Genomic DNA, 6,653 nt, shown 5'->3' with positions numbered 1-6,653 from the left:
ACCAGTCGTATATCGTACAAAATTCAATTACCTTTATTATATTTTTCTACGACTTTGTTCCAAAATGAATAGTTTTTGAGTTATAATCAATGAAAGTTGAAAAAAATCGACGTTTTTCGAAATTTTAAATATTTTAATTTTTTTATTAATGTTATCGGCATATTTGAGAAGAAGCATAAGTCAATTATAATTACTGAAGTTGTCACTTATTTTTATCTGCAAAAATCCAAATGCCATCTTTCACATCCACCTCAAAACAGATTCGCCCTGTTCTACGTATAAATGCCTATACTTTATATAATCAGTATCCCTTTTTGCCTAACATTTTCCTCATTAAATGTTACTTCCCTATTATGGAATATTTTGCTTTCAAAGTTTCTCTGACTCATTTGCTTTCTTTTCTTTGCTTCTCATACTATTTTAAATTGTCTGTGGTTGCCCATCTCCACCAAGTGTTCCCACCAACTCAATCAGTAAACTCCAGAATACATTACGCTCTTCTTTAGTATTTTACCGAAAAAAATATTCTTATACTGCAGTTCACATTCAGACGGCAGCGTTAGAAGATGGTTGGACAAATGTAGTCGGAGATGGATTAATCAATATTGGGTGCCGTGGCCGTTAGTAGGCATCCGCTATGAGAGAAATTTTTTGGAAAATACGAAAATATACATTATTTTAAGCTATTCTCAAAAAAAAATTTTGCGGATTATCCATTAGTTTTCATAATAAAAGACTTTGAAAATTGGATTTTATACACTTTTTTAGACCGCCATATTGATAATTACATGTGACGTTGCTGGATGTTGCCAAATCTATAAAAAATTTTAGTTTTACAAGTAATAAATTTTGACGCATTTTTGTGGGGAAATGGACCTAACCTAACCAAACCTGGACCGTACGGGCATCGGTACAGGAGGGATTTTTCTCGATTTATCTTTGAAATCTAGGGATTTTTAATGTGTGACATAATTTTTATATTTATTGCTAGTGCCACCTACTATGTAGTAATTAAACAATTCAAATTTAACAATACAGTTTTCTTCAACTTTGTTGGCGTTTATTGTTTTGTTACAAATTGACAGCTGACAATGACATTTTCTTATTTTTTTGTTAACATTGACAGCTGACAGTGACATTTATAATATTTAACAAAAGGTAATGACAGTTTCTTCTTTTTTTTTTGTTGACATTGACAGCTGACAGTGACATTTTCTTCTTTTTTTGTTGACATTGACAGCTGGCAAGGACAGTTTTTTTTGTTGACATTGGCATCTGACAATGGCATTTTCTTCTTTTTTTGTTGACATTGACAGCTGACAAATGGTACTGACAGTTCTTTCGTTTTTTTGTTGACATTGACAGCTGACAAATGGTAATGACAGTTTCTTCTTTTTTTTTGTCGACATTGACAGTGACATTTTTTTGTTAACACTGACAGCTGACAATGACAGTTTTTTTTGTTGACATTAACAGCTGACAATGACATTTTCTTCTTTTTTTGTTGACATTGACAGCTGACAAATGATAATGGCAGTTTCTTCGTTTTTTGTTGACATTGACAACTGACAAATGGTAATGACAGTTTCTTCGTTTTTTGTTGACATTGACAGCTGACAAATGGTAATGACAGTTTCTTCTTTTTTTGTTGACATTGACATTTTCTTCTTTTTTGTTGACATTGACAGCTGACAATGACATTTTTTTCTCTTTTGTTAACATTGACAGCTGACAATGACATTTTCTTCTTTTTTTGTTGACATTGACAGCTGACAAATGGTAATGATAGTTTCTTCTTTTTTTTTTGTTGACATTGACAGCTGACAGTGATATTTTTTTCTTTTTTTTGACATTGACAGCTGACAATGACATTTTCTTCTTTTTTTGTTGACATTGGCAGCTGGCAAATGGTAATGGCAGTTTACATAATAAATGGCAGTTTACAATTAATAAACGGGCAGACTGCAATTGCGCGCAGCGGTCAGAAAGGAGGAAGACCTAACCCTTCGGTCCAAACCTAACTTACGGGTAACAGAGTGAGTAGAGTTGCACAAGTTTGACTTGAATGTTTGAACTTGACTTGAGTTTGACTTAATTTCAAGTCAAACTCAAGTCAATCCTTCTGACAAATATTTCAAGGCAAGTCAAACTGGTCAATCGTACAGGTTTGAAAATTCAAATTGTTTGTCAAACTAGTTTGAAAGAGTTTGAAAAATAATTTATTTAGTAGATATACTTTTTTGTCGAGATAGACATGTTAGTTGCCAATTAAGATAAGAAAATTAATAATACAATGAGTGCCACATAAAAGTCAAAATTTTCAATGTGTTTTAATTTAAAACTTTTAAATGTAGATATTTATTTTTTTCGAATCCTGAGAAAACTAATAAGTATTTTTGAAAAATTTAAACGCAGAATGACCTTATTACCGAGGGCCAAATGGAAAGTCTCTTAAAATAAATAAAAAGTTTCTTTTGAATGAAATATTTGCAATTAATAATATGTAACACTAAATTTTCCTTTTTATGTTCACCCCTGTAACTTATTAAAATAAACATTATAGAAGTTTTCAGGGATGTTCGTCCCTCAGAAATAATGTAATCTTTCATGCTGCGTCTAAATTTTTTTTAAATTCTTATTAGTTTTCTCAGGATTTGAAAAAAAAACACATTGAACATTTTGATAAGCGACATGTTACGCCTATGTCCTTAAGGGTTACAATAAAATAAGACTATTTGGTTTTTCAATGGACAGCTCAAAATAAAATGATTTGGAATTTTTATGACTTTCTTTTATTAAAAAAGGCATTTATTTATCTTAGGGCCAGTTCGAAAAAACATGTGGTACCAAGCTGCTAGTTCACTCGAAAATATGTACCACAATACAAAAGTTAGTATTGTTGTATATTCGTTGGTATTTCTTTAAAATTCAAAACTAACCATAGGGTTATTAGACCTGGATCCCGCGTACCAAAAAAAAAAAAAGTTGATTAAAAGCAAGCTGAAAATTTGTTAATAGCTTAACGGTGTCTAGTCGGACAAACTTTGATGTACGGGAACACTGGAACAGGGGAAGTTTTAATTGTGGAACAGTTTAAAAATTTGGAACGTCAGATTACGAAAACGTCCCATGTATTTTGTCGGTCAGAACATCCAATTGATTTGTTACCATTTCATTAAACTCTCATGCAAAAATCAGACTGCTATTACTAACCAACATGATTCCTGTCATTTGACATGTTCTTCGTGTTCCACTCATTAAAATGCCTAGTTGGTGATAAACACCAGTCTGATTTTTGCATGAGAGTTTAATGAAATGGTAACAAATCAATTGGAAGTTCTGTCCGACAAAATATATGGAACGTTTATGTAGTCTGACGTTCCAAATTTTTAACCTTTTCCACAATTAAAACTTCTTCTGTTCCAGTGTTCCCATACATCAAAATTTGTCTGACTAGACACCGTTAAGCTATTATTAACAAATTTTCAGCTTGCTATTAATCAACTTTTTTTTGGTACGCGGGATCCAGGTCTATATGGTTTTATATCTACAATTTAAATTTTTTTCGGATACAGGCTACAAATGTTGGGTTTAAATTTAAAAAAAATTAATGTATCAATATGCATTAAGCTTTCTTAATAATTATCCTAACTGGCGCGTTTATTGGGTTTTATTTGTCTGTCTGCGGTTTAAATATCGTATCAGCCAATACATTTCTGTTTATTGAAATTTGTAAAAAAAAAATTTTTGGACCTTTTGGGAGGAGGGAATTTCCCCTACCGTTCCCCCACCCCCCGTTGATCCGCCACTGAACAAATAAAGGGGTAGGCGGTCTCATTTAAAATTGAAAATAAACACGTTGCGTAATATTCAAACTTTTCAAACTGTTTGAAGATGTTTGAATTCAAGTCAAACCTAAAGATATCGAAATCAAGTCAAGTCAAACTTTTTTATACAAAATGTTTGATTTTCAAGTCAAGTCAAGTTTGTTGAGTAAAATCAAACTAGTTTGACTTGATGCATCTCTAAGAGTGAGAGAACCGCAGGAGGTATTTGACCGCTGCGCGCAATCGCAACCCACCCTAATAAACAAAACATAGTTTAATTTGTATCTCTCCATTGACCTCACCGTACATAAACGGCGACACTGTCTTTCTTTGCACTTAAACTGTTTTTTAATTAATCAAACACTTTGCAAATGTTGGATTAATTCTAAATCGCTTTTTTGTGTGATATTATTAATATCAAAATAAGAAGTTACATCCATTTTTCGATACTAAACGTGAATGACAACTAATCTTGTTTTGACAAATTTTCAAATTCCAAAGATATTTTGATTTATTTAAAATTTTAAATTACATCAATATTTGAAACAGAAAACCTTACGATAAAAATTGGCAACCTAGCACAGTCGTTGTCGAATGTCGATCTAAATGTCATAAACATTTTGTGATTTTGTGTTGTGAATTTGATTACTTGATTGCAAAAATGTTGACAGAGAGAATTTAAAATTTTGTTGGATTATAATATTTTCAATATAATCCAGTATTCTAATAAAAATAATGAATTATACCGCACTAATATGGATTAATAAGATATAAATAAAAGGTCAGTACCTACAAATATAAAATATACACTTCTATTTGGGGAAAATATGTCTGAAATTAGTAAGGTTATGTATGGAAAAAACCAATTTTTAAAGTTGATTTTTATTTAAATGAATGAGTAATCCGCAAATTTTTTTCGGGAAAATAGCTTAAAACAATGTATATTTTCATATTTTCCAAAAAATTTTACCCGATGCGAATGCCTACTAACTGCCACGGCACCCAATATTGTTATATGTACGCCTATACCTTTATTTTACAAAACTGTTTATCGTGGCACTGAAAAAGAAACGGAAACGTATATAAGTAATGAACCTATCAAAGTTGTTCAAGAAATATGACCACAAATTTTTTTTTAATAGTGACTGACAGTGCGAGCAATATGAAAGCTGCTTGGCATATTCTAAATGCAACATGTCCTCATTTGTGTTGGTTGTGCAGCTCACACTCTGAATTTTTTGTGCAGATATTAATAAATATTTTTAACGATTCCTCCATTTATTTTTACAAAATATATTTTTTTTTGGATATACTGCATTTTTACAATCTACTCTAAACACAAAGTAATAAGTAAATAGTCTGAAAGTAAATTAACGTGAATTAGGTACCATCCAGTGACGGTTCTCTAAGTATTATTCTTTATTGTGGTAGGTCGTCTGGCCATATTCTCTTTAGTCTTCTTTTAGCAAGTGGTTGGGTGAATAAATTATTTATCAAGTCGTTGGTGTGGTCAGTGGTGCAATTTTGGTATTTTATTGAACGATTTTTTATTAAGTCCTTGATTAGTGGGATGTCCAGATCATTGTGGAGTGTCTGGTTGGATACATACCATGGAGCTTTACTTATCATACGGAGAATTTTGGATTGGAATGTTTGGAGTATCTTTGTATTTGAAGGTTTACTGCAGCCCCATAGTTCTATTCCGTAAGACCAAACTGGTATAAGTATAGCTTTGTACAGAAGCAGTTTATTTTCAAGAGATAACTAAGACTTTTTGTTAAATAGCCAGTTCATATTTTTTAGTTTAAGATTTAATTGTTTACGTTTAATTTTATTGTGCGTTTTCCATATGAGTTTTTCATCCAGATGCAATCCCAAGTATTTGACAACTGGCTTGATGGGAATCGGAGTATTATTTATAGAAACTTGAGGACATGTAGATTTTCTGGTTGTAAAAGTAATTTGTACTGATTTGCTGGCATTAACATTTATTTTCCATCGCTTTAGCCAGTTTTCTAATTGGTCTAAATGATTTTGAACTTTTTGAAGTTATACTTCTTTACCGGCGATAGAGGGTGATTTTTTTATATGTTAAAACCTATCAGCCCGGCGCATGCGCATTATAACTTTGTTCTGATTGGATGTTCAAATGACATGTCAAAAATTATCCGATATGGCAGCTGTGGTTTGGAGGTAAAGGTAAACAAATGTACAATATATTAGTTTTATTGTTGTGAGGAGAGAAACAAAAAAGTTTATAATATTGTAGTGACTTTTAAATAGTTTTTAAAAGCAACAGGTACGTAATAATTGTTAATGTATCATGGGTATAAACCTACCTATTTGATCTGCCAAAATACATAGTATGTAATACTTTTATTTATATAATTTGATTACCATCAAAATTTCTATCAATATTCACCTAATATATTGTTTTTTTTACTCTGTTTTGTTGTATTTTTTCAATTCTAAATCATTTCAATTCAAAATTAAAATAATTTGATCAATTTTCAAAATATCAAAATATCACAAGTTTAATCCGTTTAGTTAGTCGATCTTCGTAAATAATGACAGATAGTGTCCGTGGCTAAGCGGAGAAGGCGAATGAATTCCAATACCAACCGCTCTTATCAGCGCTGGTTCGAGTCCCAATAGAAACTTTCTTTTTTGTTTTTTTTTAATACATTTTATGATTGTAAGTATATTTATTATATAATTGTATTTTCAGAAAATACGTATTTAGTTAAAAAAAATTTCGACAATTAATGTTCAGACATCATTTGTGGCTTGTTTAATGTGTTTGTGTGTGTTTTATTCTTTTATTAT

The sequence above is a fragment of the Diabrotica virgifera genome, chromosome 5 (assembly GCF_917563875.1).
Source record: "Diabrotica virgifera virgifera chromosome 5, PGI_DIABVI_V3a".
Lineage (NCBI taxonomy): Eukaryota > Metazoa > Arthropoda > Insecta > Coleoptera > Chrysomelidae > Diabrotica > Diabrotica virgifera.
The sequence above is the reverse complement of the archived record's forward strand: the minus strand, read 5'-3'. Positions refer to the sequence as shown.